The sequence below is a fragment of the Cavia porcellus genome, unplaced genomic scaffold, assembly GCF_034190915.1.
Source record: "Cavia porcellus strain 051 isolate PalLab524CR breed Dunkin Hartley unplaced genomic scaffold, mCavPor4.1 scaffold_10, whole genome shotgun sequence".
Taxonomy (NCBI): Eukaryota; Metazoa; Chordata; class Mammalia; order Rodentia; family Caviidae; genus Cavia; species Cavia porcellus.
Window position 1 is genome coordinate 4,363,529 of NW_026947493.1, and position 20,096 is coordinate 4,383,624.

General features: G+C 38.5%; 1 protein-coding gene across 8 annotated transcripts in view; it reads right to left on the reverse strand.

Moving 5' to 3' along the window:
• Khdrbs2 (KH RNA binding domain containing, signal transduction associated 2) overlaps window positions 1-20,096 on the reverse strand; it is a 636,480-nt gene that overhangs the window by 11,809 nt on the left and 604,575 nt on the right. For 6 of the 8 annotated variants that reach the window (XR_010050030.1, XR_010050028.1, XR_010050029.1 and 3 more), the window contains 2 exons: window positions 13,005-13,095; window positions 2,316-2,466 (listed from right to left, as the gene is read on the reverse strand). The gene's annotated coding sequence lies outside the window, so the exon portion shown is untranslated. Of the gene's footprint in view, window positions 1-2,315; window positions 2,467-13,004; window positions 13,096-14,073; window positions 14,322-20,096 lie in introns of those variants that run through there. The other 2 variants (XR_010050025.1, XR_010050027.1) reach the window with 2 other exon arrangements.

Below are 20,096 nucleotides of genomic sequence, written 5' to 3' on the forward strand. Positions count from 1 at the left end.
TACATTCATTTTTTACATATCACAGTTAATCTTCACAATTATGTCATTTTACAGATGATGAAACTAAATCTTGGGCACTTTACGAAATTTGTTTGTAATGGTCTACCTGATATGCAAATCCTCATTTCCCTGAAGCCAACCCTTAGTACTTTTTTTAAACTTCACTGTGTGTGGGAAGTCCTGAAATTTTAAAGTCTCAAAGGGGTATTAAAAAATAGTTTTAAAAAATAGGATAAAAAATAACAGGATGCATTACAGTAACCTACTTTGATTTCCTATTAACTTGATTTGAAACCCTGTATTGCCCTCACCATCTTGTTTTGACTGATTTTTCCCTTATTCTGCTTTGTTTGATAGTACCAAGTTCGAAAGTATAGGCAACAACTGTGAAGACAATAAGATTCATTATGACGCCCATTCTGGTTGACTATTACCTACTTTTAAAGTCCTGTAATGTCTCCAATGCTTTGGTTTAATTCTGTACTGTTTTTTCAATTTTATTATAACTGGCAATTCTTAAAAGAGCAAGAGGCAGTATGGTAGCCATTGTTGATCACCTTGTATTTTGTTTTTACATTATCTATTATGTCCATCCTTTTGATTTGACTGACTCTGTCCTGATATGTTGCATTTGGTTTTACTCTCTTCAAAAAAAGTAATAAGAACTGTGGGAATAATAAAACCCAAAATGTATCATTGTCATTGTACAAAAGAAAAGAAAGTGCTCTAAAGGTTATAACTGCATATATGTTTAAGTGTATAAGATAGATAACCATATTGCTGAGTTTTTTGGATCATTGAGCAAAACTGTTTGCACTCTCACTGTTTGAAAGTCTACTTTATATGCTTCAAATTTGTAACTTGAACAACTATTTCTAAGATGAGAGTATGTAATCTGCTAACTAGTGATTTCTTACTGTTTATTTTTTAAATTTTGTATTACTTGTGTACCCTTTTTCTGTTTTTTTCTTTTTCTCCTTAAATAAAAAAAAAACTAAAAAAGAATAATAAATAAAGTAAAATATATGTATTCATGTTGCTGATTTATTTAATGAATGAGCTTTTCCCTCACTGTTTTATGGAGCGAATTTTAATTTTTACTTTAAATTGACTACCTAGAAGATAGTCATTCATGTCATTTTTTCTTTAATTACTTTCTTTTATGCGATTTCACATAAATTATTTGCTTGAATGCACTGAAAAACATAATCTTCACTAATTTATCAAGAGTAGTTCTTAGGTAAAAATGAGAAGCTGAATTGCAGCTCACATGCAGGCATGCCACAAGCCTGTATACCGGCCTCACACTCCCACACCTATGTTTTTCCCCACTTCTGGGACTGTTCTCAGAACAACCTCTAATTCTAAAGAGAAAATCAACTTGATGGCCTCAATTTCCACTTGCTTCAAAGAGTTTTGTTTCTTTCCAGAAATCTTTCAATCTGAAAGGATTAGGTAATTGTGAGAATACATGAAATACGGTTCTTTGAAGCAAAATGTCAAATTGCATTTTTAAAATAGTTTGGGAAATGCATTGCTTTCCCAAGATGGTCATTTAAGAGAGTTCATGTGAATGTGAAGAGCTCTGATTGGTGTGTGTGTGTGCATACATATGTAAATGGCTAAATATTTTTCTACTATGTGTATATATCCATATATTCTGATATGCGTATTTCTATTTCCTTAGCTGTACCTATACCCTAAATATTATGTAACTACAATATGTCAGAAATGTCATTAGTACTTGAAAAGGAACAATTCCTTCTGGGACAAGGGAGACAGAAACACTCGTGTGACACAGGTGTGGCACTCAAGGGCCCACAGAGCTTCTGCATCCAGGGGTTAATTGAGGGCTCCTCTGAGTCAGACAGGCAGAAGGCTTCTGCTTCCGGAGCGCTGCTCCCGCGTGGTGCTGCAGGGCAACACACTGGGTGGGTGGGGGGGGGGGCGACTGATGATTAGATACACTGGGAAGACCAGGCCCTTAAAGGCGTGGGAGCATAACACACCTCAAAAACTCAGAAACGCAGGGTGAGAAAAGAAAGAAAATCATTTTATGTTTCAAACACCTTTTATAAAGGTTCCTCCTTGTTTCCTGTACACACCCTTTAATAACTCATTATCCATGTTAAGTAGACCTGTGATATTTAGGCTGAAATTGCTTGTATTTCCTTCCAACAAATACGTACATTGTTATGCCTCACAGTGTCCTGTTTTTTAGTTGGTTGATCATTTAAAGGTTGTGAAACTATGGCACGTTTTTTAATCTCTAAGTGTTAGTTTTTTTAACTTGTGAAACAGAGACGGTCTAGTACCTGCTGATAAGGCTGCTGAAAAATGAGGGTCTATGCACGCAAAGTCTCGCAGCGTGCTTGGCCCCTGCAGGCGCTGTGGTCTCCGGGATTCCTCCAGCTTAGCTGCGAAGCTCTCCTGTTCCCGCGCGGCCTTATCCTTCCTTCAGTAGTTCTCCGTTAGAAGGGTATTATGTAAATGAGCGCACAGTGCTGGAAAGAGCTAACATTTTCTACAGCAAACACGAAATAAGATCCAGGCGCACCAAGTAGCCTAAAATTGTGCATACAGAGTCCTTGGCTCTGAGGCCAAAGAGGAAGCCAAACCTTCGAGGCTATTTTGCACAGTGTGTGTCTGTTGTTTAAGGGTCTGGGACTTTTTCTTTCTGTTCTGCTTTTTGTGAGTTTAAGGGAAAAAAATATATGAATTCCTTCTTCCTTCAGCAGGACCATTCAGGGCCTAAGGTAAAAACTACAACAACAAATCACATGGCTATTTTGGTTGTGCAAAAAATGACAGTGCTGGGGCCTTCTAGCCCCATTCAGCGCTGCAGCATGTGCCGGGCAGAGAAGGGACTCCGGTTACCCCCAGTCCCAAATTTAAAAATTGCGTGTGGTGTTATAACGAGGTGCTGCATTACGTCCTGTTGACCTGGCCATTATTAAAGAAGATAATTACTCGATTTTCCTAAATTTAAAAAGTTGCAAAATTTATGGCCTTTGTGATCTAGCTTTGTATAAATTCAAAAAAATTCCTTAAGTCCTTCATCATTCACAGCATCATCATCGGCCCCAGACAACACACTTTGCTTCTCAGAAAGATAATCAGGTATTAGGCGCCTCTGCATCTATATTTTTTAAAACTAAGAAAGAACGGGTAGAAAAAAACCAACTATTTTATGTATCTAAATATGCACTGTATTATTTTTATAACCTTTACTTTCATGAAGCTAATGTTAAAATTAGATTATTGAGAAATGATTGTTAAAGTGCTCAGTAAATGTAAAATCATTATGCAAATATGTTAACTGATCACAACAATAAATTGACACGTGGCAATTTGATACTTCAGTTTATGATTTTACTTGCTTTATATCTCAAATGAGGGGCCAACCTCAGGCAGTATTTTCACAAACATATATCAATAAGTCAATAAGACATGATGTTTATGTAAGTTAATGTACAATTATCTATGATTACATATAATCATGGATAATTATGTAGCATAAATACTGAAGTCTGACATTTGCTTACCATTTCTCTGTGCCATAGTAATGAATTCTGTTCAGTGATTAGTTGTGACATGAATGATTTTATAAAATCAATTCCAAGATGCACTTAGTAAATTTTAACGATTTATAATCAGGGTGCTTCTCATCGTGAATATCCAAAAATCTGCTACTGATTTTTATATCAAAAGATTTTCATTAAATATGTAACAAATGATACAAAGTTTTGTAACAAGTTAAAGGAGTAGAAGCTGTTATACCAACATATGTCTAGCCATCTTTTGTAGATATATCATTCAATTAGCTTCCAATCCCATATGCATTCCATTCACTTATTTTTGCTATGACTTCCTAGCAAAAATGAACTCTTCTTATTCCTTCGTCATTAAATGCCATGATAGAGGTAACAAACTTCTCTAATATTAGTTTTCAAAGGCCAAGTTGTGAAATATGAACAAGTATCTTAGCAAAAATAAACGGGCTAGAGTGCTCTAACCTATAACAACTTGGATCGGCTTTGACCCAGACATAAAAATGCAGATAACAGCCCTGAAAGCACAGAGAGGGCTTCTAATTAAGAGGAGGAAATCTTCTCGAGGTGACTCAGTTTCAGGTCTTTTGCAGCTTGACCTAAATGTCATTTTTCCCTTTACTTTAAATTTCAAAGCAAAGAAGCAAATCAAATTAATATAACAACTCTGTAATATTAACTTGAAACTAGCTATTAGTGTTATATATCATCTTGCATTTTTATGAACTATTTTGATATTATTCTCATACCCCACATATAGTTTCTGTGGTGCAATACATGGGAAGCCAATTACCCAGTGCTTTCATTCTCTTATAGAAGAGCAGAGTCTGACTTTAGATTGAGAACAGATGATGATATCCTCATGAAAACAAAAGGTTGCTTTAAACTTCCCTAGCCACCTGTCGTCCTCTCAGCATGTTGTCTTCTCTTCCCTTCTCTATCCTAAGATTGTCAGGTTATCCACCCAGCCCGTCACAAAATGCTTACTTCATACTCTGGCAGGTGCTGTGCTAGATCTTTGGAATGCCAAGATGAGCATGTTTCACCTTCCAGGACATGCAAATGATCAGATACTTTCAGTCTTGTGGTTAAGCTGTAACACAGGGCAGAGCAGAGCCGGCCAGGCGACAGAAGAGCTAGGTTTTGTCTCAAGGGACCAGAGAATGGCCAGGAGGATAGGATGTGAGTCAGTGCAAGTGGACTGAGTAGTTATATTTGTAGGTTTTTCTCTTTAGCCTAACATTTTATTTAACTCTTCAGATAGAGCCCTGGAATGCTACATTGATTATTGAATTTCCAGGCATACTCTGTAGCTCCAGGGCAGATTTTGTTTTTCCTTGAGCTTCTCTAGGGGCTTGATTTTTGAGCCTGATCCAGGAGAGCATGACACAAGGTGGCAGTAGCACTCACAAGCTTTATCAGGAGCTACTCTGACCGGTTCTGCAGGAGGGCAGTCCACTGCAATAGGAGTGCAAAGACAGAGATGCAGGCGTGGTGTGGGACAAGGGGACAGGACTGGAGAGGGGTTCATGATCTCGGCGATGCTGCTCAGCAGCATTGTGGGAGAGCTCTGGGTCAGAGAGCTCTGAAGGGCAGTCGTGGCTCATGTCTTAATGACCTAGGACTTGTCCATTGCCAGCAGATGTGGGGTGAAGTTTTGCAAGGCATGCAAAACAGGCAAATCTTGGAAGTATAAAAATCCCCAGACCAAAGATGAGATCTAACAGAGGCCAGTTTTGGCTCATTTATGTCACAGCATCACATGGGTATCATCAGATGTCATTTTAACAATGTCATCCAGGTGTTATAGAAGGATCATCAATCTCAAGAAGAGCTGGTGGGCCTTCCTTCTTAATAGCATGGTGTCATCAATCCCTGAGACAGAAACTGCATGGTCACACTGTTCCTCCCTGGCAACAGATCACTTCCTAAGCATTTCACCTACCCAGTTCTCCAGGTGGAGCTACACGTCTCCTCCTCGGCTTATAGTTCAATGGTCTGCTAGGTTAATCTCATTTAATTTAGAACCTCTTCCCATCAGTTCCCTAGCCAACAGTCAGGGTTGTCTTTTGAAATTTGTATTAGCTCATGCTAGCTTGTTATTTGAGTGTTTGTTTTATTTCACTCTAAGGCTGTGTCTTCCTGGGTTGCCCAGTCTGGTCTCGATCTTCAAACCCTGGGGTTGCAGGCACACACCTCTGCCTTTTAACAACACTCTGCCCAGAAACCCATGCAATGTCTGTTCTTACCTGTCCTCCAGATGCTTCTCCTACCACCTCGCAGGGAGCTTACCAACAGCCACTGACTGACAGACCAGTCTGTGCCCAACCCACACCACGCACAGTTGCATTGCTTCCTGCTGGCTGGGGCTCCTCTACTGGAGTGTAAGCAGCTGCTTTCCTCCTTTAGATGTTGCCTAAATGTCAACTCCCTGGGAAGGTCTTCTGGCCCTGCCTGGAAGAGACACAAGCCTCCCCCCATCCCACTCCCTTTATTCCCTCTCAAGTTTTCTATGTATTTCTGCCATAATAATTTCAGTATGTAATGGAGATCTCCTTTTTACTTATTCTGTGAACTTCTTTAAGCTTCATGAAAGCAGACTCTGTCTCGCTCACTGCTTTTTGATTTGTATTTGTATTTTTGTTCCTTTATTAGGTCTCTAGTGCAGTGCCTGGCACATAATAGAATCTTTACTGTTTGTTAAATGAAATCATGCGTATGGTCATGAAGAATAAAAAAGTAAGGGGAGGGAGAGGATACTTCCCTTAAGTCCTAACGTGCTGTTTATGATGCTATGCAGTTAATGAATACAGAAAATTCAGTACTGCCTTTTTGGTAAGGCAAAGGAATTCAAATAACTGGGAAATAGAAACTGCCTCTGAGTAAGTTTGAAAATCATGAGTGTGAGTACTGGCAATCACTGAGTAAGACTGAGCTACATAACAATAGGTTGTGATCAGCTATTCCCTAAATGTTTCAGGCCAAAGAAGCAAGAATGAACTTCACTGGGATGTGAAACATGTATTAATAAATACTTTGCACTGTGGAAGAATAAAGTAAAAAATCTGAAAATCCTGTCTACCATGCTTTTTTACATTTCTAAGACATTGGTGGCGGTAATGCCTTTTCATTCTTATGTGTCTATTCCTTTTTTCTTTTTTCTTACTGAGTTTTAGTGGAATTTATCTATTCTGTATTAGGAGTACAAATCATGACAAAATAATCATACAAAGAATAAAGCTATGACAGAAAAACATGTTTCCTATGAACTCGGCAGTATTCTGAATGAACCTCAGGTCTCAAGCACACTATGTCTGCCAGCACGGCCACTGAGCCACATCCCCAGGCCTGGGACTTGTTATGTAGGGAAAGGAGTGCTTGATGCTATAGGTGTGTTCTACAGATACCAGGATTGCACCAGGAGAGAAGAAATGGGAATTTGCAGTGATAAATACAGGAATGTCCAATTAGTTTTTCATTATACCATTTGGAAATCATTAGCTTTTTCACTAAAGTCTTTATAGTTTTTATTAATGGGAAACACCAACAGTGAATAGCAAGATTTTCTTGTCTTCTTTCCCTTCTTTGGTGAAAACAAACTGCAAACCAGCTACTTTCTGAGAGGAACAAGATTGTAAACTTACACAACCTTGGAGTGGAGAGACAATTTACTTCTCTGCCTTTCTATGCTGCTTGTTCTCTTCTTTCTACATTTTTTCTTCAACAAGACCGAAGATCTGATATAAGTAATAATTGGGAAGTGTTCTTTGTTCTCACTGACCCAGCCACTCACTATTATTTATGGAACAGGTCTCTATGAGTACTGACTGTGTGCCTGCCTCTGTGCGAGGTTTGTTCAGTAGTGAAGGAAGCTGAGGTAAAGGAAAATTTGTGGAGGAAAGGTGACAACATGGACAAATACACACTTATAACACACAGATGGACATTTGTTCTCTATGTTACTTATACACATGCATTTTTGATTCACTACACGTTTATATGAATTTAAATTTCTCCATTTACTTCTGATGCCTATTTTACACATACTTCATGTGAAGGATAATTATCATATATGCTGCAAAGAAAGTGAGCAGGTTCTGACATACAGAACCAGTTGTTAGTAAAGGAAACCATGAGAAGGACAATGGCAATCCCCAGGAAGGTAGCTCAGGGATATTCTTACATTTAAAGTAAGTGGCAATGGTTCTTGGAGTCTCTGTGCTGTTCAGTGTGACTTGAAGAATCTCTGGTCTAGAGCGTGTCCCATGTGTGTGACCAAATACACACACATCCAGCTGCAGGATGAGTACATAAGTATGTCGCTTAGAAAAGGAGATGGAAATACCAGCACAGATGCTGGCGACATGTAGAATGCATTTAGCTCACAAGCTTATGCTGTGAACCTGCTGTGTGGAGATATAACAGATAAAGTGCCCCTGATCGCAAAGCTCTGAGTGTAATTGGGTAGAATAAACAGACGCCCGAGGAGTGAAACCAGAGGCAATGGACCACGTGTGGAGAAAGCTGTGATAAATGGAACAAACAAAGCCTACTGAGCCTACCAGCTCACCCCTTCTCAAGGAAAGGATTTATTGATGTAGCATTTACTTAATTGATGATGGGGTGGTGGGGATATATTTAGATGGACACAAATGGTAAAGACTTAAATTTAGGAAGACAACTCAGAGGCTACAGCTTCTGGTGAACACTGAATACGACAAAGACTGGAGGAGCTTCCTCTAAACCAGCTCAAGCGCTAGCCTCCTCCTCTGCACCTATTTCCCTCTGCACCAGTGCTGTTCAACAAAGGCAGAAAAGCTTCTACAGGCAGGTCACAAACAGCACATATTTAAAAATAACCAGTGTGTAAGTAAAATCTTGCTAATACTAAAATGATTAAAAATTAAAAATCTTCCTTTTCAAGAAGTTAATTTTTGTCTGGAATGTGAAGTATTGTTAAGATCTGACAAATGTGTTTTGAACAAATGCCAAGTGCCAGTGAAGGTCCTGGGTATCGGCAGGAAGGGCCAGACATTTCCTCGCACAGGTGTGTGTCTGAAGGGAAACGGAATCTGCATGTACCTTAATGTACACACAAGGCAGGCACAGCTCAAGGACACTCCTGGGCAGAGGAGTAGTGGCTGAAAATTCACATCCCCAGTGAAAGAAAGCAAAAGACAAAAATTATTTTAGGAAGAGGATCCAGGCAAAAGAATGGTAGGCATGGGGAAAAACAAGGAAGACTTTGTAATATAGTGTTTTTAGATGCACGGTTAATACATGTTTTGATGTTTAAAGTGTAAAAGAGGTTAACACATGAAAGGATGCAAGACTCTCACTGGAGGCTTCAATATTAAAGGACTTTTGGGAAAATTAAGGTTAATTTTTAAGATATGGAGTTGATTTATGGCTCAAATTTTCTTTGTTGGATAGAAAGCACAAAGAATACAATTTCCAAATGGTTACTAACAAAATCCTGTCATTTCTCCGTGTGGAAAGGTTCTGGGAAAGATTAACCACCTGTGCGTGAGTGGAAGTGGTGCCCGGAGAATGGGATTGAGCAGACAGGACAGGCGGAGCAGCTACGTGAACCCAGCAGGGCTTCATTGCTCTCTACCGTGCTAGGAAGCACATGGGCGATAAGCTTGCCTCCTCCAGCCAGGTTCATAAACAAGATGCTGCTTGAGGACCTCTGACACTGGCATTAGCAATCTTAGAGAAACACACTCAGTGTCCCTGTGGGTCATGGAGCAGAGTGGGCTTGGAGGAGAGTCTTGGAGGTGAAGGAGAAGCAGTAGGCCTGGCTGCCGTGCAGCTCCCGAGAGTCTCAGGTCAGTCAGAGCAGGAGCGTGGCCTGCTGAACAGTCACACTGAGACCTTGTTTTGCACAGGGCGCCTAGTCAGACTGCAGAGTCAGTGCCCAAACAGAAAATGAGATTACGTGCAGTACCCAAAGGGCAGGACTACCATGCAAGGAATTCAGCAAAGAAGAGACAGCTGATCAGAGATTGAACAAGCAAACCAGAAGAGAGTGAGACAACTCCGAAACCAGCAGCACTGTGGCAGCCATGGGCTGGTGACACCTGCCACACGCAGCTTCTCATGACAGGGCGGGAATGGAAGCCAGCCAAACTGGAGAGGCCAGGGAGAGACTGCTGCTGGAAAGGCTAGGGGACAAAGTCAGTGGCATCTCCTCCTGGCCCTCTCCTACCCTGCTGTCCACATCTCCAGCCCCAAGGCTGCGTGGAAGCCGGCGAATGCAGGGAAACAGATGTCTGGGAAAGGAAGCTGGGATCAGCTGAAAATGGATTCAAGAACAGAAAGCCCCAGAATAGAACCTATCCTTTTTTTTTTTTTTTTTTTTTTTTGTCTTTTTCCTTTTTATCGGTACCAGGGATCGAACTCACGACTGCCTGCTTTCAAGGCAGGCGCTTATGCCGCTGAGCTAAACCCCCAGCCCCGGAAGAACCTATCCTTAAGACCGGTTTCCTCCCCCCTGCCTCACCTGGCTAGGTCAGTGGGAACTGGGCGCATGCACAGTCACAAAAACTGATTCTGCTTTACTTAGAAATGTTCATCAGAAAAGACAAGCCAGTGTTTTTCTCTAAAAGAGATTTCATGTTAACATCCTATTTTGTGAAACTGCCTACATGCAAGGTTTTCTCTTTGTTGTGCTAGGGGATGCCACACATGGGAAAGTCTTTGGAACAGCTATTGAAGCCTTATTTGTCTAAATGGTTGTGCTGGACCAACACTGAGTTGGGTCTCTGTAAATTTAGTGGCCATCAATATTTTGATAAACACTATCGCCTGAAACGATGCAGCAGGAGGTTAGGTACCATCTGTTTGTTTCTGTACAAGCACTAACTGCTGAGAGAAAAATCTGATGCTCATTTCACAGATGCAGTATAAGCAAAATGCAAGGTGAAGCCTTTAACATAATTATTGTACTTTTCATTTACATAGTGCTTTGTGCATGTCAGTGATTAGATGTGCTTTCATTTAACCAACTTTACAAAACTTGTGGCAGTTGGGTATAAGTTTCTAAAACATATAAAACCTCAACAAGAAAAACTGAAAAGAGGCAGTGTTTCAGGAGAAGGCTGAACAGCCCTACTGTCTCCTCTCCTGTTGATATTAAGAGAATGCACTCATCAAGCATGTTGTTCTCCACACCAAACATTTTCTGCAGTGTGTCACATATGCTAGCTTGTTTCATCAAGAGTCCTATGTAGTAGGTACTGTTATGTTCTCATTTTAAGGATAAGGAGACTATGGCTCCCAGCTTTCATTAACTGATAACAAACAAAAGATGTATAGTCTAACCAAATACTATCACTCTTAAGCAGCATCTTACTTAAATATTTACTCAGTAAGCAAAATTTCTAATTATAGAGATTTCTGTTTATATTGGGTCCCTTTCTTCTAAAATGTGCATATAATTCGGTGGTGTGCTAATAAACTGGCTCATTGGCTCTCTATAAGAGAAATTAAAGTCCTGGATTATAGCATTTTCCTATGGCATAAATGGACTCATCAACATCCATTAAGCTACCAAAGATGTCCCTGAAGCTCAGTGGAGATGGCATGGACACATGTAGCTCTCCTGAGCCTTACCAATGGGACCAGCTTACTATCACTGATTAAAATTACCACTGTATTGGAGATGACATGGTCCATTCTAGAAATAACCTTAAAAATTAAAAATATGAATTAATTTTACTTTCAATTTTTATGTGATCGGATGTGAGTTAAACTATTTCGTTATGTGTTATTAAACCTTGCATAAGTAGTAATCATGTTTATTTTTAGTATGCTTTTACCAGGATGATTATAAGACTTTTCTGAGATGAATCAACCACAAAGCACCAGGTCAGAAGTGCAGGGAGACCAAAAAAAGCCCCCATCCCCAAGATGCCCAGCAGATACAGGCCTGGAGCAAGGTATCAGGTGTTTCCCAAACCTCAGTTCCATAAACTTATTTTGCAGCCAATATGGATACTAAGATTCCCTTTTGCAGTTTCGAAGTTCTAGGGTTGGATCCAAGTTTTGAATTCCACATATTAGAATATGGAGATGTCACTGAATACTCTGTGGGGGGTGGCCTTTATGGCTTTAAATCTTAGGGCCATGTCAGCTGAATAGAAGCCATCTGTGGAGAAATAACCAAAACTTCCCTTGGTGGCATCAGGGATGAGCTGATATGGTGCTGCCATGTGACAGCAGCCTCTAGGCCCAGCTATCAACTGCCTCTGCCCTGATTCCAAAATCCATGCTTGTTTTTAAGCAGCAAACTGGCACTGTATGAATGAGGTCATCAAAGCTCTCTGAGATCAGCTCATCATTTTCTTTTCCATCAGTATTTTGTTTTCTTTTCAGTCTCTCTTCTTACTATTTTATCCCTATGAAACTGTTTTCAAATGTATTATAAAATTCCACAGGGAAAATATGAGCCTCCTCCCTCTCCATCCCCCAATACAATGAAGGTCAGGGAAGCTTGGCTTCACCTGTGCTGGGAGTTCTGCACTGCAGAATGAGATGAATATTCTTTGTGATCTTCTGGCAGGGCCTTAGGGTTCTACTACAGCCCAATATGGAACAGTGACAAAACAGTTCTCTCCTACAAAAACACAGGCTCTGCACGTAGCTCTTGGGAAAGCTTGGGAAATTTTCCAAGCCTTGCTCCTGCCCGTGGGATAGTTTTGGTGATGCCCCAAGAGGAGAGACTGGACTGAACAGGAGTTGTGCAGAGGTTCTGAGCTGAAGTTTAAAAGGACACCCTGCTATTAACGTGCATACAATCCCCTTATCTCTTGCATCTTTTTTCCATTTAGCTGTTTTCCGAGAAACAAAAGACATAAAAGCTTACTCTTACAAGCTAATGACTGTGAAGTCTTTGGCAGCCCTTGGTTGCAGATCGAAAAACAAAGAAACAGCCCCCAAATTTTACTAAAACATTTGATCATCCCAAAGGAGATCAATGCAATTTTCCTCACAAGCAAGGTAGAATGAGTAAACTAAGTAAATTCAAATGTCTCACTCATTCAGTAAATATGTATTATGCGTATCTTAGAACAACAGTCCCTATGTTAAAGAACTAGCAAAGAAGAATTGAATAAAATATGAACCCTGAGCTTTGGGAGTTTGCAGTCTAAAGTGTAGTCACTAGTCGTTATTAAATTTTTGATTGTGTATATAAATATCAATCAATAATAAATATTAGCCATCACAGAGGATGTTAAATCTGATTTACATTTGATCCTATCATAGATATACTACAAAATAGTTTGTTTTTAGGCATGTATTGGTACAAGCTTGATTACTTTTTCAAGAACAATGGATCTAACAGACTGGATCTAATGCAGTTAGGAATCTGAAATGCAAAATAACCTTAAAAATCAAGATTTTATTTTATGCTAAAAAAGCAAAAAAAAAAAAAAAAGTTTCGCTTACCTCTGTCCACATATGAACTTCCTTTGAAATCTTATTTCTTCTATGGCACCATGTTTTGTAAATCTCAGCTCAAATTAACTTCTTTAAATATCTGCAATATTAATATATTAATATGTTCCACATATATTTTGATACACTACTGATTATTCATAGTGCATGTCAAAATCACTTGGAGAGTTTTAGAAATACACCTTTCTAGACTTCTACCTCAGAAATGTATCCATTCAATGCAAGCAGGGTTGTGACATCTCTATTTTTAAAGCAACACATTTGACAGTGATACACACTTCTAGTTAAGAACCATGATCCATATCACACTAAATGACTTGGCATTTACAATAGCACAGAACACATATTTGTACATTTACACTATCATATGCCAAAGCAAATTGCAGTCCTTTATTGTGGACATGTATAGACTTGAACTTAACTTTGCTATCTATGGCACAGTGAAATTTATAATAGCATGTATTTCTAAACAGTTTTTGTTTGAGAAAAATGACAAGGGATTTCCTCTCAATAACCTTTACATCATACTGTCTCATTTGTTTTTATATTGATACTCTTTATATTGTGATATAACAAATTTGATTATAAGAAATAGTTGTTTATCTGTCTTTATTTCATATAGTTTCCCAGAAAAATTTTGAAATTGAAACAATGCCTAGGAAATTTCACAGAAGGATTCTCTCTGTCTGTCTCTTTCTCTGTTTCTCTTTGTCTGTCTCTGTTGCTCTGTCTCTCTGTCTCTGTCTCTCATAGTCCAGTCAGATTTATACTGGTACTCTTCTTTATTTGGGCTGTGTCAAGGAGAAAAACAAAGAAAAGATAAAGAACTATAAAGTACTCAAAGTGTGAAAATTAATATTTTAGGTGTTATAGTAGCGTCAGAGAAGTCGTTTTGGCCCTAAGAAATTTCCTCTGCATCTTTTTTGTCATATATTCTGATAACCAGTTACTCTGTAAGACACCTAAACATAGAGTGGTCAGAGGTACAGAAGCCTCCAGTTTTCATTTCTAACTTATGAGTCAGTTCGGACCACAGCTACAACAGCCCCTACACATTCATGGGGTTTAAACATCCTGCCATGCAGAGTTCATGTTAGCATCAGCATAGAGTAGGCTCTAGGAGAATCATTAGCACTAATGTAATGATTGATATCAATACCTTGAAATACAACCCAGCTCAGTTGTAGTTCCTTCGGTTTGGGCTCTTTCCTGTTTTAAATAACACAGCACTTAGCTGGAGTGCTATATTTGGTGGCTGAAGCAGGAGGATGGTGAGTTTAAGGCCAGAATGAGAAACTTAGAAAAGCTCTGCCAAAAAAAAAAAAAAAAAAAAAAAAAAATCAAAGGGGCGTGGATCTAGCTCAGTGATTCTTGGGTTCTGTCACCAGCACCACACACACACACACACACACACACACACAGCCATAATAGTTACAACTAAGATACTAAGAATAACAATAGACTATTGATAATCTTTGACTCCAGTAAGTAAAGCCACTCTCATGGCCCAGCAGACAGAGATGTCTAAAACAGAAAACAGAAACATTTCTTGACTCTTCTATATTGCTATCTGGCCAATCATATTTACCCTTTTGCTTTAGAATAAATGAAAATTTGAGGAAGGAACAAATTATCAATCCTATTCTATCACATTCTGCTCCCTCTGTCCAGTTTCACCCCAAATTATACCCATGTTTATCAGATGAGCTTTCATGGCAGCCCTGTTTTACAAAACTGTTTCCCTCTACTACTAAGAGCTGAAACTTGGAAGAATGACTACAGTCATACATTAGGCAAAGGCGCTATGAAGATGTGTTATGTATGACAGGTAGCGTTTCTTGTCATGGGACTTTGTTTTAATCTCCCACTTCCCTTAGTACAAGAAATAATTCAAACATTTATTACATTCTCTCAACAAAATGTATTTCCTTATTGGTTGATTTTTGTTTTGGTTTTTACTCTGTCAGTCAGGAATTTATAACTTCAAATTTAGGTAATATAAGATACAAAATCATGTGCCTATGAGAATCAACACATTAGTGTTATGCTGCTACACTGCGATATAAAAGCAAACAGTTCCTCACTGTTGATATTAATGCAGTGTCTCATTTAGCTCTCATTGGATGCAAAGCACTCTTTTACCCATTCAAGCACCTGTGTTTGGGCTCTATGTGGGCACATGAAGTGTTCTGCACCTGTCTCATAAGCAGAGTTCATCACTGAAATCAGAAGTGGATGAAGGGACTCACCTCACTTCTACAAATGACCAACCACCAAATAACTGGTGTCAGCTTTATCCCAGTTTGGGGGCTCTCTATCAACACCTTGTTGTCTCAGGTGAGCAGAACAACTTCCAAGCATCAAGCAGTCTCACTGACAGGCATCTTTTGAGCATTGCCACCTGAGTTCCCAATTCACTCACGGCCCATTTAACAACCGAGACAGTTGTTAAACATACTCCAAACAAAATAAATTATCAACCTCACCTTTCAAATTTAATGGCTTTTTATATTCTGCTGAATTTTAAAGAAAGTTTAACTTAAAACAGCTATGATCTTTCTTTCTTTTTTATGAGAGCAAATGAAGATGCTGACAATCAGCACTCACTGCCATTAGAATAAAATGTGAAATACCTGTGAGCAGCTAAGACAAGATAGTGAAAATATGGCTTCCCATGACTCGGGCAGGCTTCTGGCTGTTGCGATGGGTATTCTGTAAAGGAAACTGGCTTATGTCTTGTACTAGTCTATTTACTGGCACAAGCACCATAAGCCCAATTGTTTGCCCTCACTGCATACAAAGCTTTATGTCCATTACCCAAAAGCAAAAGATCACGCTGCTCATGGGCTGCTCAATCCATGCTTATGTGTTACTTTCACACCCAAAGTTATTTGATAATTAAACTCTAAGGAGTCACTTGAGAATTCAGTTTAATGAAACCTCAGCTATTATAAAAAATTCTCAGGATTTCTGTAGTGTCTATTAGCTAGAGTATACATCAATATTCAAAAATCTACTCTTGCATGGGAATGAAAGAAACCACACATTCAGAAGAAAAAGACCACTTTGATATTACAGATCAAAATAGGATTCTAAAAGGAAAGGCCAGGGAAGGCCAGCTAAAAATATTTTAATTGCTTTTTTACCTTGTAATACCATTAATATTTCCACTTAAAAACAGCACGGTTAAAGCACTAGTTCATTGAATGATGTATTAATTCAACAAGATTCACTTCACAGAAATTTTTTGAAGTTATTGAAAATTTATTTCCACATAAATATTGCTTTAATTTAAAATGTAATAATTTATGGATTTTGTAGTTATTTGGACATAGCAGAATTCTATTCACAGATTGTTAGTCTCTCAAGATGAGAGATCTAATGCCTCTAATAGGAAGTTGATAGTTTGTAAAAGTGAGGTGAGTCTCTTCATCCACTTCTGATTTCCCTTATTGTCCTAAGCTAGTTGAACTTCATTACACATTGGAAAAAGAAAATAAAAACAAGAATTGAGGAAAAGAGTGCATACAGTTGCCTTCTGGAAACTAAGGATGATTTCACACCATGAATGGTATTTGTAAATTTTGGTTGTATATGTATTTTATAGAACCATGGCTGTATCCATCTTCCCATCCTATGGCATAACAGGGTCAACAGGAGTTTCATAAAAGGCACAAATGAGAAGCAAGAGTAAGAGACAACTTCTCCCTGACAATGCACGGCAGAAATGTCAGTGCTGGGTGGGTGAAGTTCAAAGCTGACTGCTTCTAATTATAAGGCAATGAGCCTTTCACTGTTTAGTTTATTTGCATTATTTATACATTGTCTCACTGCAATATTACAACTGAATTGACTTGAAATTGATTATTTTAGCTCTATAGTTTTATTATTGGTAATAAATAAGGGTGGCTCCTTGGTGCTGTACAACAATAAGAAACTTCTGAGCTGGGAGACTGACTTATTGCGACTGGAATTTTAAAACATCATTTGATACAAAAACAAAGCTTACTGTAACATCGATGGGATTTTTAAAAAAAAATTCTGCATAGTTTTAGCCAATGATTCTTATTTTGGCTCACATCTTTCTATTTTTGATGCTACTGAACAGGTAGCATCCATGGCTATTGCATAGATAAGTGGATTTAGGAATGAGATAATAAATCTTCAATTTACTTTCAATTAAAAATCAATACAGTATGTTACCCCAGTTATTAATAGCAGATTTTCATATGTCAAAATGACATTTTAATAATGTACTAGGAATAAGCCGTGCCATTATTATGTGAATATAGGATATAATATATTGGTGCTGAGTCTAGTCAGATCTACTGGAAAATACTTAAGTGTTTCAGTCTATACACTGTAACCGATTATAAGGGTATATTTTGAAATATAATGAGGATTATATAATTTTTAAGTAATGCTTACATTTTCTGCAAAGGCTTTGGGGAAAACAATTATCTTGTGTTAGACAAATGACTCATTTAGTAGATAATAGCTTTTATACACTTCGTTGTTTCACAATAGAAAAGAGTGTTTCAAACTACCTCAGCCATAAAATTGGAGGTGGGGTAAATATAAAATATGGGATGTACTGTAAGTTCCTGAATTAGGAACATTCCAGTTATGAACTTTCACAGACACAAAGGGACCTCAGATTACAAACATTCATTGATGTGAACAAATCATGGAATGTGATATTTCGGTACCTTGATTCTTTTCATGTTTCTTGTTGCAAACTGAATTGGATGAGAACCCAATCCTGTGTCTGCTGTATTTGCCACTATGTGCTTACTGGATAATGTGGTAGTATACAGTTATACAGTGTATGCTCTTTTTATGCTTTACATTGTATTTTTTTTTTTTCCGGTACCGGGGATCGAACTCATGACCGCCTGCTTGCAAGGCAGGTGCTTACGCCGCTGAGCTAAATCCCCAGCCCCTTTACATTGTATTTTTGTGTCAAAGGTACAAAAGATTTACTTGTCACAATTAAAAATGAATTCAAATGAGGAATATTCTCCTGGAACAGAGAATATTCATTTTTAAGTCATGGACTTACTGTATAATGAATGAAATTGAAAATAAATAATAACTACTACACTTAAGAGATGCATAGCTGTGTATATTGCTGTGGTGCATGATCTCATTAAGAAAACAGTTATTTGTATGTAAATATCCTTTGAGAACTAAGTATTATACCCACTAGTTGGTAAGTTTATGAAATTGACTGAATATGGTTCAAAATGTTAGTATTACTCAGGGTTGTTTTGAGAATCAAAATTCACTTTTCCAGTAAAACAAAGTCTAATAATAAATGAAATAAACATCTGATATCTAATTATATAATTATATAAAAAATATAAAACATTTATGTCTCCATATTTCTCAAAAATACAAACTCAGAAAACAAGGAAATATTTGGTAAATATTTACCAAATATCATTATAATTTATCTTTTTAAATAAACACAGGCACTAGAAAACTCTACTGCATAGTAAGAATCATATGTTTTTGTTTTGGATATTGCAGATATAATTTAAAAATCTCTCATTTATACTTGTTTTGTCTTTCATATTCCTCCCATACATGGGGTTGTGGCAGGTGATAAAGATCACCTCCCTAGCAAATACATATTGTCACATAGACTTCCTCAAGTGCATTCCCTGATCTCCCTAGTGCCCAGGGATGCTGGGAGGTTCTGTGCATCCCAGACCCTGAAGTGCAGAGCTTAGCTGAGATATCTGATCACAGGACTAATCATTAACAAGTGCCTTCAAAATCTGAAAATTGAACAAGACTCTCAAATATACTACTTTTATATCAGAACAGGAGCTACATTTTCTGCACAGAAATACAGAAGATTAATTAATTAAATAGTAAAGTATTTATTGATTTGCCACAGAACCCTTCAACAGTAGGTTTATGACAAATAAGTATATTGGGGTTCCTGCTCTGAATGCACTTAGCCAATAAATACAGACAGAGACAAACTGGACCTAAAAACGGATTCCTTCCAGACAACTACACTCTCATGGAAGAAGCCCAGGTCTCTGCACTGCTAAATGAAATTGTTTAGTAAATTAAATTAAGATCAAGCGCTGATCTGTTTAATTTAGACTCAAACCTTCTGGGATGGTTTCTTCAAAACAGAATTCTTGTTTTATAACTAGGAAATTGTTGTGAATTTAGTATTTTGCAAATCAAGCAAAAATTGAACTTTAAAATTTGGGCATTTAGAAATCTCAATTATCTAAAATTCTTTAAAGATAGAAGGATGAAGTTAAGTATAATCAACAATGGCTGAAGTTACATCAGTTCTAAACTTAGTGATAGACTAACAGCTTGATTTTCTTTCTTTTAAAAGTTCTTGTAATCATACATGCCATAAAAATGGTGCTATAATTTATAATTTTGATACATTTTTAATAATATTGATACATTTTTAAAAAGATAAGGATATTATTTCTTAGTGTTTTAAACTTTTAATTTCAGTTCGTCTCTCCTCCCTAAAGTCATAAAAAATCATTACCTAATTTAACTATTACAAGTTCAGTGAGGAAAGACTCTCGAGCTCCAAAGCCAAACGCTGCTCCGCACTGTGCTGGGAGGGCACGCCGCGCGGGTTTCTGACCCTTCCACACCGTACCGGGAGTGCACGCAGCGCAGATTTCTGACTGCTCCGCGGGCCGCGAGTGCACGCCGCGCAGGTTTCCGACGGTTCCGCACTGAGCCGGGAGTGCACGCAGCGCGGATTCCTGACCGTTCCACCCTGTACCGGGAATGCATGCTGCGCGGATCTCTGACCGATCAGTGCTGTGCTGGGAACGTGGGAAAGGTGGGCGGCGTGGACCCTGGTGAGTACTAGAGACCCTGCGACTGCCGGGGTTGGCCAGAAAACATCTTGGAACGGGACAGTGCCCGCCACCACGGGGACATCAATAACACAGAGTCTGGTGGCAGCCATTTTACAGTTGGGCAGAACCTACAGCTCAGTGGCGTCACTGAGCCCCCTGTAGGGAGGGCTAGTGGAAGGCATCTTGGAATTGGGCAGAGCCTGAGTACGTGTTGGCTTCAGCCTCA